The sequence below is a fragment of the Mustela nivalis genome (assembly GCF_964662115.1).
Source record: "Mustela nivalis genome assembly, chromosome: 8".
Taxonomy (NCBI): domain Eukaryota; kingdom Metazoa; phylum Chordata; class Mammalia; order Carnivora; family Mustelidae; genus Mustela; species Mustela nivalis.
In genome coordinates, this window is record NC_139027.1 from 114987471 (window position 1) to 115003049 (window position 15579).

Below are 15579 nucleotides of genomic sequence, written 5' to 3' on the forward strand. Positions count from 1 at the left end.
AACTGGAAAAAATGCAATATCATTTATAGTTGGTATAATTTATTTATTTATAAATAAATGATATATTTACATATAAATTTAACAAAACATGTATAGAACTTGTATACTGAAAACTACAAAACATAAAGACATTTTTTTTTAGATTTTATTTTTAAGTGATCTCTATCCCCAATGTGGGGCTTGAACTTACAGCCCCCAGATCAAGATCAGATCACTCACATGCTGTCCTGACTGAGCCAGTCAGGTGCCGCAGAAATTTTTAAAATCTAATTAAATGAAGAGAGATAATGTGTTCATGGATTGTGTTCACTATAGTAAAGAAGTCAATTCTTCTCAAACTGATATAGTTTAATACAATTCCTATCAAAATCCCAGAAAATTTTTATATAGACAAGATTACTCTCCAATTTGTACAGAAAGGAACTAAGAATTTGACAAAGAATAATAAGGTGGGAAGAGTTCATTCTATTCAATGTTAAGGTCTAATATATAGCAATAATCATCAAGACAGTATGTTATCAGCAGAGAGATAGACAAACAGATTGATGTAATGGACTAGAGAATGCAGAAATAGCCCTACACAGACACAGTCAACTGACCATTTTTTTTTTTAAAACTTTAGTTTTATTTATTTATTTCAGAGATAGAGATTGAACAGAGGAGCAGAGGAAGAGAGACAAAGCAGACTCCATGCTGAGCTCAGAGCCCTCCATGGGACTCAATCTCCCTACCATGAGATCATGATCTGACCTGAAATCAAGAGTTAGACACTTAACTGACTGAGCCACCCAGGTGCCCCTGGCCAACTGACATTTGATTAAGATAGAAAAGCGATACAGTAGAGAAATTTTTAGCAAATGGCATTAAAGCAATTGGATATCCATGGGCAAAAACATGAAACTAGTCCTAAACCTCACACCTTATACAAAAGAGTCCCTCAAAATGGGTCACAGATTTAGACATGGAACTATAAAAGTTTTAGAGAAGAAAATCATCTGAGCAGATAACCTAAGAGTTCTTAGATATGACACCAACATCATAATTCATAAAATCAATAAACTGGGCATTGTCAAATTTAACAACTTTTGCTCTGCAAAAGATACTTTTAAAAGGATGACAATACAAGCTACAGAAAACCTGGGTGGCTCAGTTTGTTGGTGACTGCCTTCGGCTCAGGTCATGATCCCAGAGTCCCATTATCGAGGCCCACATCAGGCTCCCTGCTCAGTAGGGAGTCTGCTTCTCCCTCTGACCCTCTCTCTTCTTATGCTCTCTGTCTCTCTCTCTCTCTCTCTCTCAAATAAATGAATAAAGTCTTTTAAAAAAGAAGAAGAAAATACAAGCTACACTATAAAAAGAATATTTGCAGACCATGTATGTGACAGAGAATGCATATCAGAATATATAAGGAACTCCTAAAATTTAACATTTAAAAAAACAAAATAATCCAATTAGAAAATGGGCAAAGGGGGCACCTGAGTGACTCAGTTGGTTAAACAACTAACTTTTGGTTTTGGCTCAGGTCATGATCTCAGGTCATGAGATCCAGTTCCCATTGGGCCTCACACTCAGTAGAAATCTGCTCAAGATTCGCTCTCTCTCCCCCTCTCCCTCTCTTTCTGCCCCTCCCCCCATTCATGTACACTTGCTCTCTCGCTCTCTCGCTCTCTCTCTCTCTCTCTCTCTCAAGTCAATAGGTAAAATCTCTTCTTAAAAATGAGCTAAAGACATGAAGAGATGTTTCACCAAAGAAGATGTACATTACGGTAAATAAGCCCATGGAAAGATGCTTAACATCATTGGCCCTTAGGGAAGTACAAATTAAGACTATATACAATATCATCACATACCTGTTAAAACAGCTAAAATTTTAAAACAAATAGTCATAATACCAAATACTTGAGAGGATGCAGAGAATCAGGATCTCTCATACATTGCTGGTGGGAATGGAAAATTGTAGTCACTCAGAAAATAGTTTGGCAAGTTCTTTTAAAAAACGAAGGATACTCTTACCATACAACCCAGCAATGGTTCCCCTGGACATTTGTCCCAGAGAAATAAAGAGTTAAACCCACACAAAAGCCTGTCAAAAACTGTTCATCACAGTTTCAATTATAGTAACAAAAACTGGAAACAAACAAAACATCCTACAAGTGAATGGTTACACAAACTGGTATAGTCACAGCAAATGGTATATTCAACAACCTGGGTGGATCTCTGGGACTTGGCAGGGGGGAATGCAAAAGATCACATACTGTATACTTCCACTTGTGTAACATTTTCAAAATGACAAAAATATAGAGATAGAGGACACATCCATGGTTTCCAGGGATGAGGGATGGTAGAGAGAGGAGCAAACATGACTACAAAGGAGTAGTGGGAGGGAGATCTTTGCAGTGATGCCATTGCTCTGCATCTCGACAAGAGTGGTGGTCATGCAAACCTATAAAAGTAACAAAATAACTCAGAACTATGCATACATTGTATAGATGTCAATTTTCCAGTTTTGATACCTTCCTATAGTCAGGTCAGATGTAACCATTGTGGGGAGCAGGATGAGGGGTATGGGGCATCTAAGACCTTTCTCTACTGCCTTTGTAACTCTGTGAATCTATAATAACTTTAAAATAAAAAGGAGTTTTCAGATCAATATATGATAGTTTGCAGGATGACAGCCTGGCTCAGATTGTGTTGGCTTTGAAGTTGTGGAATGGGAGAGAAGCAAGCCCGTACTTTTGGCATGTGGGAGAGGGGGAGAGGAACAGAAGAGACACGTGAGTTTCAGCTGTGGTTACACTTCTTCCATCTTGGTGGCAAAATGTGGCAGGCGGGCTGTAAAGACCTAGAAAGCAAAGTCTCTGAGGACTGCTTACATGGCAGTTCCTGGACCCATGGGGGTCTTTCACCTCACCATGGGGTACCCTCTATCCAGAAAGCAGCCCACATCTCAGAGCCATGACACCTCAGAAACTGGTCTGTTCTGGTCCTTGGCGAGCTTCTTTGACCAATGGGGAGCTAAGGCTCAGAGAAGTGTAGCAACTTTCCAAGTATCACACAGATTCTTGCATCAGAGTGGGGACAAGAATAATTCTGACATCTGAGTGAAGATTGAAGGAGTCTGGTAGTAAGGTAGGAGGGTAGTAAGAGAGGGTGTGGAGAGACCAGCTGAGCCATCGAAATGGTATAGGTATCAAACAAGAGGACTCAGGACTTAGAGACTTCATGGCAGAGGGGAGGAGAAAGACATGAGAGTAAGAAAGGTATCCCCAGATGACCTCAGCCTTCTGGCTTGTACACTAGTTGGATGGGGCTGCCATTTTACCAGGACATGGAGTAAGCTGTCAAATATTCCCAAGAACTGGATTTTGGAGGACTCTGAGTGCTATCTCAAATCTGCACAGCTTGGGGTCCCTGGGATACAAGCATCCAGAGAGAGTTGTTTAGGAAACACTGTGCTGCTTGAGTCCAGAGCTCCAGGAAGGAGTCTGCATAGGTCACTGGAAAACCTTAGCACCAGGCAAGTACATGAAAAGAATGTTGAATTCCATCAGTCATGAAAAGAATGGCTGAATCCAGGTGGTAAAGGAACATAGAGGAGTGGTTTACAAAATTCCAAAATAGACCATCGAGTTGGAAAGAGGTAGCCCAAGAACTGGGTACGGGAGTTATTTAAGTGGCATTGATTCCTGCAGTCACATTGACAGATTAGAGATAGAAACTGAGAATTAGAGCCACCCTCTAATAAATGTATAATCAGTTTTTTTTTTTTTTTAAGTAAGTGGCTCCCAGGTCAATTCAATGACTCTCTGGCCTCCCACCTCCCCAGCCAAATTGCGCTCCCTACCCCACTGCCTCCTTTATAGAAATTCTGGAGCTGTAGTGCTTCTTTTCACATCCAGCAGGGAACCACAATTCAGGGCTGGGCTAACTGGCATGGGTACCCTTTGGTTCATCCAAGTCCACTACCCTGTGTCCCAAGTGTCCTTTTGCAGACCATTTGCATGTTAATTTGCACTTCTCTGCAAACCCTGGATTTCTCTTTAAAGGGCTAGTGCCTCTCTTTCCCATTCCATTCTCATCTCTTCACCCATACTCCTAGGTCATGTGGGCTTTGGTGATTAAAAAGAAGAATTCGACCTGTTTGTGGGGTCCCTAAGTTTCTGTATTCATTCAAAATCCATTATTGAGACTCCAAAATCCATTATGGGAACATAGGCTGCCCTCAAGAAGGAGGCCATGTCTTGATCTCCTACCTCCATCTTCTAACACAGCCCATATGATGGGCACCAACTCACCTTACCCCCAGGCTCCCAGATGGGAAACTGAGCTGATAGGGTTTGTGGAGAAGGATTGAGCACCGAGGATCTTATATTCTGTCAAGGACTCAACTCCTGGGGAAGAGCCCACCAATCAGAACTCCTTGCAATTCAGTTGAAGTGACCTATTCATAAAGCACAAGGCCAGGTAATAAAGGTCTTTAAGGGTAAGTCCTGTTTCCTGTCTTGGAAAGCAGGAGAGGTATCATGGGAGCATAGTCTGGAGACTGCTCTTCCTTGGCTTCATGGCACAGAGCAGACCCCTCACATACTCCCTACCCTGCCATGGAGACTCCAGGATGAGGAAAAGTTAAGCCCTTGGGCTTGGAAATCCCTCCTCATGGAAGTGATTTTATAGCCACTTTGCTTGAACTTGACACACCAGCTGAGAGGTTGTCTTAGGGGTCCTGCACCCTTGTTTCAGGGTCTATAAAAGTAGAGACCAGGTTGACTCCTCCAGTCCCTCCCATTGGGCCTGCCTAACCCACACCAAGCCACACTGCACACTGTGGCTGGCTCATGGGTCAAGGTTTTGTTCACTCAAGAACTCACACACTCCAGCCAGGCCATGGGACCTTTGCACAGCCTCTTGCCGAGAACCACAGCCTTCTCTCCTCCTCCTTCACTTCCTCCTCCTTCTTCTGCTCTTACAGCTCCACTGGGAATGAATGATACTCAAGACTCAATGCATTCATCTCAAGATGCCACAGGTGTGCATGTGTTGCTCTAGCAGAACAGAGGAGGTGTGACTGCATGAACCTCTGAGGTCACCAGCCTCCAAAATGGCCCCCAATGATCCTCCCTTCCTACCCTTCATGAGCTCATGCAGATCCCTGCAACACTGAATAGAGCAGACAAGTAGATGATAGGATATACAGAAGTGTCAGCATGTATGTTTCAAATCTAGGTCATGAAAGGCTTGCAGCATGGCCTCACTTTCTAGGATCCTTTGTTCTGGGGGAAGCAAGCCACCATGTCATAAGGAAACTCAAGCAGCTCTATATAGGGAGGTCCACGTGGAGAAGAACTGAAGCCTCTCACTGACAGCACTAACTTGCCCAGTGTATGAGTGAGCCCTATCTTAGGAACAGATCTTCCAACTCCATTAAACCTTCCTGTTGGCTGGCCACCAAACTAGCTATAACTTTATGAAAGACCTCCAGCCAGAACCACCCAGCCAAGCTGCTGCTGGATTCCCAATCTACAGACACTGGGAAGATAAGTGTTTTTTTGTTCTTTTAAGTTTCTAAGTTGGGACATAATTTAGTTCACAGCAGCAAATAAACTACAGTGTACGTTTTCATTTCTCCTGGGTAGATACAAGTAGAATTGCTAGGCCCTATGATATATGTTTAACTTCACAAAAAGCTGCCAGTCTTCCAAAGTTGCTCTCCCATTTTACATCCCAGCCTACACCACACACCAATCCAGCTGTTTTTCTCTAAGACCCATCTCACCAAAGACAACATTGCATTTGATCACAGGACATGGCAAGATGCAGGACCACAGTTGCACCAAACCACCACACCTTCCTCTCTAGCTCCTCTTCTTTAGGAATCAACCAATGCACCACTGTCAGAATTGGAGTGAATCTTTGGTCCTTCCACAGGGTTGGAAACCACCTACCATCTCATGATATACATGACCTTGGAAATCATCCTCTACTTTATAGTTGCCAAAGCCCTTTCCTGTATGTGCCTCAAGTTCCTACAAGTCTGATCAATACATGGACACAAATTAGGTTGCATTAACAGGAAAAATACACATCTCGTGGGCTTTTACCCCCACCCCCATCTGCAGACCATGGAGGCTTCGGAGTCCCTCAACTTGCCCAGTTATTTCTGAAAGTCCCACCCATTTCCAATGAACTTAGCACAGTGATCCCTCCTAGAAAACCAAGTCCTTAGAAGCCACTGGAGGGGCAATACCTCACCACTTGCCCTGCCAGAGTGCCCTAAAGATCAGCACTCTGGTCCCTCCTAAATTCCATCCATTCATCCCTTTGCACTCCCCAAGTTGCCAATGCCATGCCATGATAAGTTTGAATATCATAGAGAAATGTGGGGAGGATCCTTGTAGTACATTCTGTTGGTGCCCTGAGCAGATCCCCTTTCCCAGGCCACTGTACTCATCCACCAGCTGCTACAAGGCTGCCCCCTTCTCCTGAGAATTGCCTTTGGCTGATAGATAACCCTGGAAAATGATACTTCCCACCATCCTCCCAACAACTGATTGACAAAAGCCTGCCCTCCTTACTTCAAGGGGGGACAACTCTCCGGTCCATTCACACCCCAGAGCTCCCTGTGGGATCAGAGAGAGGCAAGATGCCAGCTGAGACCCCATCCTTACTAAGCATCTTCCCCTGCACTGTCCTGCTGCCCTCCCTCTTTTTTATGCTTCTCCGAGAGCAGGCCCTCAATATATCACTTGCTCAAGAATCCCCATTTCAACCTCTTATGCCAGAGAAGAAACTTTTGCATCCAGAAACCTGCTATAACCTTACTTAGGTCCCAGGACCTCCCCAAGACCCTCATGAAATGAGCACCTGCATCTGCCTGAATTCCCTCCTACAAACCTCAGGGCAGTCTGTGGGCCAGGTGGTAGTAGAAATTCCACACCATTCCTCTCACTCCACTCCTCCTCCTCCCTGCCCAGCTCTCCTCCCGCTAGCCCACCCACCAGCTGCCACATGGGCCCTTTCCCCCATGCACAGCTGGTCTTCCTGCCAGACCCACTAGGATACCCACTATAATATGCATAGATGATCTATGAATCTATAGTGTATTTGTTTAACCTTCAAAACATTCCTGTTCAATGGCTATTATTAACTTTCCTATTTTAGTAGTGAGGAAGCCAGAAGCAATTTACTGCATAGCTCGTGAAGCTTAAGATTGCTTGCCTGGGCACCTTCCTACAACTTTATCAACATAGTCTTGTATCCTTCTGCTTAAAGCAGGCTCCCAACTGCCATCAGCTTTGGGCCCCCCAAAACCTAACTCTCCCCTTGGAGAACCTGAGGCTCTGAAAGGTAAGGCAGCTTGTCCCAGGACACACACTTGCCAAGCAACAAAAAGAGAACTTGGCCCAGGTTTGGCTCCAGGCCTTTTCCTGTGCTTGATCCTATGATGCATCCTTGAAGCTTCTCACAGTCTACAGGGCCAAGACCAGCCCTTGGTCTCCCTCAACCCCGCACATGAACTGTTTTGGCTGCCAGCTGTCAGTTACCACCCTTCCCTCTGCTATGGCATATTATTGTGGGGGTCTGCCAGGCCAGAGTGGGCTTGGGCCGAGCTATATTTAAATATCAGGGTGGAAGAATGTCTGCATGCATGCCCCCAACGAATATAGACACCCACAGAGCCTCATTATAACCTGAAACAGGCCCTTTGTTTGCCTGCGTCTTCTCCATCAGCCAAGATGGCAGGTTGATAAGGTACCACAGAAGTTGGACTGTGTATCAGTTAGTTTTGCTGTGTAACAAACCACTCCAAAAACTAAGTGGGAAAACAACAAGTCTTTATTTAGTTCATAGTTCTGTGGGTCAACAATTTGGTCTGGACTCTGCTGGGCAATTTTATCTTGGTTGGACTCTCTTATGCATACACTATCAGGTTGAGTGAGACCTGGCATCAATTGACACAAATCATCTCTGTTCCAGATGGTCTCTCATCTGCCAAGGGTCAGCCTGACTGTTCACATGGTGACTGGGCAGAATTCCAAGACAGTGAGTGGAACTGAGCAAGGCCTCTTAAGAACTAGGCTCAGGACTCAGACACCATCACTTTTACCACATTCTATGACCCAAAGCAAGTAACTGGTCAACCCTGGTCGTTAATTTTAGATTAATTATCTTATTTGAGATACTTCTATCTAGATCTAGATTAACTAATCAATAAATTGATAAATCCTGTTGGTTCTGTTTCTCTAAAGAACCCTAATACACCAGCCCAAATTCAAGGGATAAAGAAGAGATTCCTGATGGGATAAGTGGCAAAGTCACACTGCAAAGTGTGAGTGCATAAGGAGAGAAAGGGTACACCATCTTTGATAATCATTGGTCACAGGCTAGGTTTGGGAATAGGATGGGATTTCCTGCGGGTTCTACTGGGCCACTCAGGTGGATAGTCACTCCTATCCCCTGCTGGGTATCAAAGACTTCAGAAACAAAACTATTTCTAAGCCTCCCTGAGCAAGGAGCAACTCCACACCTGGATTTGAAAGTTTGTCTCCCTCTCAGACTAAGGACTTCCTGAGGGCTGTGCTGTCTTCCACCGTTCAACTCAGGACTCAATACGGAATGGAAAATTCAGGTGAAAGAAAGCTGATCTACTCCCCCTACAGGATAGAACAGGTTCTGAGAACAGCCAATAGCCTGATTCCTCCAAGTTTTCCCCAAGTGGTTAGCACATGACTGGGATACCCTGAGCCCCCATAAATGATCCTTGAATGAACATATGACCAAGTGGTTGGCTCGTGTTCAATTCTGAACACACACAGACTTCAGTGTTGAGGTCTGGGTCCTCTGCTCCCTGTTTTGCAAAGGGTTCCAGTCCCAAGTAACCAGGACAAGGGGTAAGGAGTTCAGACTTGCCCAGCCCACTTCATAGTCCCCTTGAGAGACCTCCACACTAACTCCATCCCATTCTATCTCTGCCTCTGCTCAGCACACCGTGCCCCCACAGCTTCACCAGTTGGCCACCTCCCAACTCCTGGCCCCATTCTGTCTTCTGCTTACCCTCCTCCTAGTCTCTGGATGCCCCATATAGATACTTGGTAAGGAAGCCAAGCCTTGCCACATATACAAGTCCTGCAACTCACCCTTCCCCTAGATATGGCTCTGGGCTCTGGGCAGAGAATATAGCAGGCAGGAGGATGGGATAACTGGAGTCAACCTATAAGACACAAAGGGCAGGCCCTTTCATGCCCCAGAGACCCATGACAGCAGGGGCTGGACTCACAGGCTCTGAGCTCTGGCTCCTCAACTGTCATAAAGCTGCTGTGTGATTTGAGCTGTCGCTTTGCTTCTCAGTTTCCCCAACCATCAAAATCAGAGGATAATTATCTGTAGTGTATTTCTACAGGCTTCCTGCTCATCTCCTTGGGGCTTTACCGTATCAGAAAGCTCCAGCTATCTTCCTACTGCATGTCTACACTTGACGGTTCTCTTTCCTGAGCTGCAGAAAGCCAAGGAGTGGACTTCAAATGCCAGGGAATAAGCATGCCTTGGAGAGCCCTTCATCTGTCCCTCACAGGAAATGATGGAGAAATACCCTGGCTGCCTTGCCCCTCTAATAGGACCATATTCTACTCTGAGTCCAGAGTTCTCTAGGAGGACTAAGTGCCAGCTGCCCACAGTGGAGCTACCTCCATAATATGTCCCATATGGACTACTGCCCTCCTGTCTCACTTCCCCACTCCCCCATGGTGCATTGAACTACTTATGCTCAAATCTTTGTCTCTCCCTTCTGGGGACCCCAAACTAAGACATCCTTCCAGCCCTATCTATGCCACAATTTTCCTGCGGCATATTTGTTCACACCTGGAAGGGGCTACCAGCAGGTGTCTGGACCCACAACTGGGCAAGGGGCCTCCCAGTTCTTACCCATAGTCATCTTGGAATGGCCACCAAGCCCTGAAACTGAGGACAACAGATGCTCAGCACCAGTATTCTAGAATGAGCAGTCAGTGAGTCACCATCAGTTGGGCAGCCCTGAATCCCGACTTACTTAGAGGCAGTACAACTCATTCCTCTTAAACAGAGGACTGGGGAGGAGTTGGGGGTGGGGTAGGGAAGCACACTGCTGGGATGACAGGTGTCCCTCTAGCTCCTTGAAGCAAGGAAGCCAGGAGTTCTGAGCTAAGCAATGTGTCAGTTTGAAAACCCCTCCAAGCCTGGCCCAGAATTTCATTCTACATCCTATCCATTCTGAATCTCTACCTCATCCCTTCTCTCCAGCATGATGGCCCCCCAGGTGGACGGCTACCATCTCCTGCCTGGCCATCTTCAGCCACCTCCTTTCCCACCTCTCTGTCTGCTCTCAGCCTCCTATCCACCCCTATCCATCCTTCTAAAGTAGATTTTTCTAAAACGGGCTAGCAAACAATCATGGGCCAAAAGCTGTCTGTGGCCTGTGAGCTAAGAATGGTTTTTATGTATTTACATTTTGTTTTTAAACAAAACAAGGAAAACTATGTGACACAGATGTTTGCCAAACCCTGCTCTAAATCATAAATCTCAGCCTGCTTAAGGGAGTGGCCTCCCTGCTGACCTCCTCCCACACACTCACCCCTACACACCCTAGCTAGGCCTGCTCTCTGTGCCTGAAATACCCATCCTTCCTCTCTCCTGTGCTGGGTCAATTACCTACACTTCAAGTCTCATTCTGAGTATCTCTATGACCAGGCATTGTCCTATTGGTCTCAGCCCATGCCTTGACTTCCCCTGCTCAGCTCTGTGGGAGGGTGGCTGGCCCCTGTAGTCTCCTGTGTAGGCTGGATAACAGCTAGGTTTGGCCAATGGATGGGAGAAGGGAGGGCAAGAAAAAGAAGAAGCCAGGATATTCCAGGGTCTCCAACCACAGCTGGACCTCGTCTATGGTTCCTGCTCTCAGTGGGTATACCTACCATGGTTCCCACTCCCACTGGGTAATCTGAGCTCAGCAACACCTCCTCCTCCCTCCTCCTCCCCAGGGTGTTAGCAGCTTCCTGCTGTTGCTAATCTCTGGGCTGCCCCTGGATGACTTCTCAGCTCTTCCATTACCTATGTAACCAATTCCCAGCATTTAATTACCTCTATTAAACGCTGGTTTCGGTCTTCCTGGTAGGACTCTGACTAATAAGCCATTCCTCCAGAACCACTGACCCCTGGACAAGCTCAGGCCCCTGCGACTGCTCCAATAGCACCCTTTACTCATCAGGGCAACAAGCAGGCCTGGGATGTTTCTGATGTTCTAGGGCAAGGGGCAACCAACGCCAGCCTGCTGGCCAAACCCAGCCCACTGCTTATTTTGTAAATAGATTTTTACTGGGACACAGCCACGCCCACTCATGCCTGTGTTGTCCAAGGCTGCTTTCAAAGACGAAGTTCAAGAGCTGCAATGGACCCCATGTGGCCCACAAGGCTGAAAAGATTTACTATCTCGTCCTTTACAGAAACAGTTTGCCAACCTTGTTTCAGGTAGGCCCTTACTACTAACATGTCACCTGGGGCCCAACAGCCCAGCTTTGCCTAGGAGCTTGTTAGAACTCTAGAATCCTGGCCTCCACGCCAGACCTGCTGAGTAATAATTTGCCTTTAAATCAGATCTTCTGGTTGAGGCAACTGTCGCCGATGAAGTTTGAGAAGCACTGTCTGGAGAATTCACCCCCTTCTCACAGCACTCTCTGTGCTCATCAGGAATTATTGACCATCTACTGGCTTGTCTTCCTCTACCAGTTTCCTGCTGGGTCATTGGCCCAGAAATGATCAAAGCAGTGACTCACCGATAAATAAATAGTTGAAGAGAGCCATGGACGCTAAAGAAGGAGAGAGTTTCTTTCTTTCTTTCTTTCTTCTTTCTTTTGATTTGATTTTATTTTTTAAGTAATCTCTACACCCAGCCTGGGGCTCAAACTCACCACCCTGAGATCAAGAGTCAAACACTCAGTCTACTGAACCAGACAGGTGATCCCAGGAGGAGAGTTTCAAAAAGTACAGTTACCATGTTTTCCATCTCCAGTTGGCAGAGATGAGGAATTTGTTCACACCTGGCATTGGGAGGATAAGGGCAACAGGCCATCTCTCCCTTGTCAGCACAACCTCCCTGGGGAGGTCGATTTGACAATATTTATCAAAATTACAAAAGCATGTAGACTTTGACCTTGCATTTCCACTTGCAGGCCTCTGTCTGCCTGATAGACGTGCACCTGCAGGAAGTGACAGGACTCCAAGGTATCCATTGCACTCCTGTACGCAAGGACGGAAGACTGGACACAACCAAGTGTCCATCGGAAAGTCCACGATTTGCTCATTAATTTCTGGTATCTAACGGAAGTATGCAACTTCAAAAGAGAAATAAAGAACTGGAGCTACTTCCAAGCCATGTTGTTAAGTGAAAAAGGCAAAATACAAAACAGCACCACCGCAGGTGCTCGGACAGGACACAGAGGATATTGTATATTCATCAAATATCCCAGGAGAGATGTACACGAACGTCAACAGCACTCGTTGGCCATGGGAAAGGATCATGGCCTTGCAGGGGGCGGGGTTAGGAGATTTTCCACAGTCTTTGGTACTTTTTTAATTAAAGGAAAGAAGGAAGGAAGGAAAGGAGGGAGGGAAGGAAAGAAAGGAATAGAAAAGAGAAGGAAGAAAAGAAAAGAAAGAAGGAGGGAGGGATTAAGTAGGGAAGGAAGGGAGAGGAGAAAGAACGTGAAAGGAAGGAAACACAGAAGGAAGAAAGAAAAAAGAGAAAATAAAATAAAATAAAAAGAAGAGTCGAGGAGAGCCTGCAGGAAAAAATAGAGAAGTGTCAAAAAATATTGACATGTTTTAGATGTCTGGTCCAGTGCCTTGCTACTCAAAATGTGACCCACAGACCAGCAAGCATCAGAATCACCTGAGGGCGAGTTAGAACTAAGAGATTCCAAGCCCCATCCCAGATGGACTGAGTCAGAACCTGCATTTGCACGTGAGCCCTGGGGATTTCGCGCATGGTGCTCTTGGATACAGGCTTGTCCAGGCAACAAGAGAACTCGCTCCCCACAGCACCACCTGGTTTGCACAGCCTGTCACTAATAAAACAGCTGCCTTTCCCCCCTAACTGGGGCTCCGTCCCAGTGAGACACAAGGGGCCAGGCTGTTCCCATTAAGGGGGAGGTTTTCAGCAGCTTCTCTCAGGCCTTGGCTGGCCCAGAGCCCAGTGCCCTGGCAGGTCCCCAGCCAAGGAGACAGCTCACTTCCTCCTCCTGGAGCCACTGGGACTGCTCAGAACGGAAATATCTGAGAGTTCTCCACTCCCCCAGTTATAAGCTCTTTCCAACATGAATAAAGATGCATCTGTCTGGCTCAGGTTTATTCCTAACTGGCATTTATTTATCCATCCACCCGTGCCTCTAGGTCCCTGGTACCCTGACCCAGTGGTGAAAGGAAGGCAGGGGAGGGAGTGCACTGGGCAGGCCCCGTTGGAGAAGGGGGGGGGGAGGAAAAGCCAGGAGCTGGGTGGCTGCCTCTGCCTCCCTGATCCGCCTGACCCGCTCTAAGCCACATCTGGACACCACATCTGGAAGCAGTGACGCCACTGGACTTTCAGAGCAGCAGGGAGGAGGATGAAGAGAGGAGGGGGGAATTGTGTTGACGTAGGTCCAGACCACCCAGGAGTCGGCCATTGGAAGGCAGGGAGGCTAACCTCTCCCACCCCACTCCTACCACCACCCCCAACTCCAACTCTCTGAGCCCAGCAGCTGAGGGAGTACAGAACTGCTGTGAGCAGAAGTCCTCTGCAGCAACTGTCCCAAGCCTTCCCCTCCCCAGGCTGGGGGTGGGGGGTTACTCCAGAAGGCCAAGTGCTCTCTCTTTCTGGATCCTTCTACTCCTCCCACCTCCTAGGCAAACCCTTCCCCTCAAACAGAACCCTAAGTCCTCATCTTCTCCCTTCATGTGCCTCCCTAGATTCTTCCTAGGTCCCTCATGGCCACCATCCCCAAGGGGCTAGTGTCTCTCAAATGAAAAACAAAAACCAAGCCTTAAAACCACTCAGAAGTGAACAGCCCAGACGAGTTTACAAAATGCTTCCACACACTGGGGCCTTGGTTTGTGGCACCGAGCCCAGGAAATGTCAGAGGACTGGACAAGGTCTCCCGGCCTGGAGCCCAGCAGGGACCCCAGGGCTCAAATCCACAGGCACACTGCAGTCTCCCAGGCCTCCAGGGCCTTCCCCGAGTGGGACTCCAAGCCACACAGGTCTTTCTCCAGCAGTTACCCGCTGGCACCCCCAACTCCATGAGTGGCTATGCTAAGTTTGGTGCTAAATTAGCAATGTCAGCTGTGGTTGTAATCAGAGTGAAACTGAGCAGGGAGACCCCTCTTGGAGGAGGCTAGGGTGTGAGGAGGCTAGGGTGTGCACACACACACTCACACCCCTGTGGGCTCCAAGGCCCATTTCACATCGTGGGTTTCGTCTCCTTCTCTCTCTCTCTTTTTAGAAAATTAATTAATTAATTAATTTGACAGAGAGATACACAGCGAGAGAGGGAACACAAGCTGGGGGAGTGGGAGAGGGAGAAGCAGGTTTCCCACCTAGCAGGGAGCCCGATGCGGGGCCCAATCCCAGAATCCTGGGTTCATGACCTGAGCCTAAGGCAGACACTTAATGACTGAGCCACCCAGGCACCCCTTGATCTCCTTCTCTTGCTGAGGCCCAGGCTCTGTTTCATGCTGGGAGACATTCCACAGGCAGGAATGTGGGCCCCTCCTTCCTTGAAAGCTGTTTCTGCCTAATGTTCAGGCTAGATTATAAGGGTTAGGTCCGGCCCCTAAGTCCAGCAGGACTGGTAGGCCACAGTATGCACCTTCAGAGATGAAACTAGGCTCCCTGGCTGGGATGGCTTGCCCTGCAGCTGCCCTCTGCAGCTCTCCCTGCCCTCGCAGGGGGCTCTCCCTGCCCTCTGGCTTTCCCTCATGGATTGGGCTGGTCATGGGATAAGCTCCCTCTGGCTGTCTGATCACCAGTGTGGCAGGACCTGATGAACCAGAGTGACTTAGGACACCGTCCAGGTCTCTCTGACTCAGCCCTGGGCTCTTTCCACACAGCACTGACCAGGCAGGGCGCTTGGTCTCAAACCACAAAAATGGCTCGGAGTGGCCCAAGCAGAAGAGGGATTTATTAGAAGATTACAGGGTGACTTACAGGATTGAGCAGAAGAACTGATCACTGGAGGAATGTGGCCGGGCGTTGGCACCTCTGACCGTGGCCGTGTTCTTGGCGCCGTCTGCTTTCTGTGGCCTCATCTCAGACTCAGCGCTCTGGGAAGCCTTCCAGAGAGGCTGAGCTCGGTTCTGGACCTGCACTCTCGTGGCTGGAGAAAGTAAGTCCACAGTGTTGGGTGCCCCAAGTGTAGGGGGGTTGATATTGTGCAACTGAAAGAAGGTGATAAATTCCCTCACACCACTCTATCCTTTTACACCCTGTTAATAAGGACCTGGGTATTCCAAATAGACCCTCATTGCAAAGGTCATTTGCTTTTTTGATTGTGCCATTTTTAAAAATTGAAGTTTAATTTACAC

At 47.3% G+C, this 15579-nt stretch overlaps 1 long non-coding RNA gene across 1 annotated transcript in view; it reads right to left on the bottom strand.

Annotated features, from left to right (window-relative positions):
• Nucleotides 1-15321, bottom strand: part of LOC309871473 — a 59415-nt gene extending 44094 nt beyond the window's left edge. Inside the window, exon 1 of the long non-coding RNA XR_014315304.1 lies at nt 15203-15321. This is a non-coding gene — a long non-coding RNA (uncharacterized lncRNA). The remainder of the gene's footprint in view (nt 1-15202) is intronic.
• Between the last annotated feature and the right edge of the window lie 258 nt (nt 15322-15579).